The following is a 1,787-nucleotide window of genomic DNA, read 5'->3' as shown; positions in this document are numbered from 1 at the left end:
CAGCAAACCATGTCATTTTCCTTAACTCCCTGGGGATTATTCATTCATTCATTCATTCATTCATTATCTGGCAAGGTCATATGTATGAATCATGCTCTAGATAAAAGAACATAACACATATAACTTGTTAGTACCAAGAATTCTTAGAGTAAGAATTCTATAATATTTTATTTCTATATATCATACTTTTCCTTTGGACAATTTTGGTGAGGAAATGCATTTTCAAAACTAAAACTTCTTGAGTGTTAAAACAAGGCATGGCAACAGCTGGTAATGAGGAGAAGTGGGAGCTCAGTAGAATCTGCCTGCCCCTAAAGAAACTAGCTTGTCTGTCTGATTCACTTTAAAGATTAATGAAGGTTCTGGAGTTTACAGTTAACTCTCATTAGAACTCCAACTGGACAGAGCAGAGAAAGGACCAACTGCTGTCTCTCTGCCTGCTCTTCGGATATCTGTTTCACAAGACTGATTTCAATCCCTGAGTCTTACAAGGAAAAGGGAGAAAGAAACCCTTACTAGCAGCCAGCCGGTCAGAGCCATATAACATAAAGTGGAGGCGGTAGGACAAAGCCCTTCGGATGGAGCAGAGGCCATGCAAACAGATGTGCGGGCAGTGAATAGAAAAGGCTGAACGGTTGCTTTGTTTCTTGCTCTGTGTCGGTTCCTCAGAGAGTCCTCGCTATACAAGCCTTTCTGGCAGATGACGTGCCTTATAACTCATGGCAGTAGAAACAGGGAGCGCTTGCCATTTGTTAAACACAGGCACTGCGGGTCCTTGGATCTGTTTATTTTAACGAATGTTTATTTTAAGGACTGCTTCGTGCACTAGCAAACATTTATGGTAATTTTGAAAGGGAATTTATGAAGAGCATAACTGAAAAGCCAAGGTGATCTTGCTTTTTCATCTACTGACAGATAACTATCAGGCTTGAGGCTGCATGGACAAAGGAAAAATACTGTATATGAATTTTAAAAGGTGTTCCTCATTGACAGGCACTGAGTGATGTTCAAGCCAAAAGATGATGGGGAAGACTTCTTCCTGGTTTAAAAAAAAAATGTCTCTAAAAGGCTACATGTGGGCAATGGGCTGAACAGAGCTTCATAACCTCCCTCCAGCTTCCTAAAGATTAGGAAGGAAAGATCCTGCACACAGGCTCTCCTTATGTGTATTGATTTATTTCATGAAGAAATGTTATTGTTACCTACTTGTAAAAGGTCACAGACACCAGATTTTGGAAACCTGCCCAGGTTCCTTTAAACAACACCAGGGGTCCTGCCATTTCATGATCCAGCAATCCTCCTTGGGTGGGTGGAAAGGTGGAGGGGTGAGAGGCGGGGGAGGCCTGCTCTGTGCTACATTGTATTCTTACCCTACATCAAATAAAATCAACATCATCTCCCAAGACCAGCAGTAGCCCACAGCAACAGAGCATAAAATGTTCCTCATAAATGTATGCAGTCATATTCCATTCTTCCCTTGCAGTAGAATTTTATTTCCTATGGAAGAAAATAAATGAGTCTTCTAAAAACCAGTGAATTTACAGCTTGGATTTATGATTCTTCCAGCGTGGTGTTAACTTCACTAATAACAAATGTGTGCCTGTTTTGCAGAAATTTTCCTCTGAAACAAGTCACTCCGTTTCCAGGTGTAAGAGATGGAGCTGGGGAGGACCTTAAGGAGAAGGGAGACAGGAATAAACTGAGAGATCTGACTGTTTCTTCTATTGTTATGTGTAGTAACTTCAGAGAAAGCTACCTTCTTATAAGCAAAGAGATCCCTCCCTCCC

At 41.1% G+C, this 1,787-nt stretch overlaps 1 long non-coding RNA gene across 1 annotated transcript in view; it reads right to left on the bottom strand.

The window, feature by feature from the left end:
* Window positions 1-1,472: 1,472 nt before the first annotated feature.
* LOC116094001 overlaps window positions 1,473-1,787 on the bottom strand; it is a 760-nt gene continuing 445 nt past the window's right edge. The window contains exon 2 of the long non-coding RNA XR_004119919.1: window positions 1,473-1,672. This is a non-coding gene — a long non-coding RNA (uncharacterized LOC116094001). The remainder of the gene's footprint in view (window positions 1,673-1,787) is intronic.

Source organism: Mastomys coucha, unplaced genomic scaffold, assembly GCF_008632895.1.
Source record: "Mastomys coucha isolate ucsf_1 unplaced genomic scaffold, UCSF_Mcou_1 pScaffold16, whole genome shotgun sequence".
Taxonomy (NCBI): domain Eukaryota; kingdom Metazoa; phylum Chordata; class Mammalia; order Rodentia; family Muridae; genus Mastomys; species Mastomys coucha.
The sequence above is the reverse complement of the archived record's forward strand: the minus strand, read 5'-3'. Positions and strand labels throughout refer to the sequence as shown.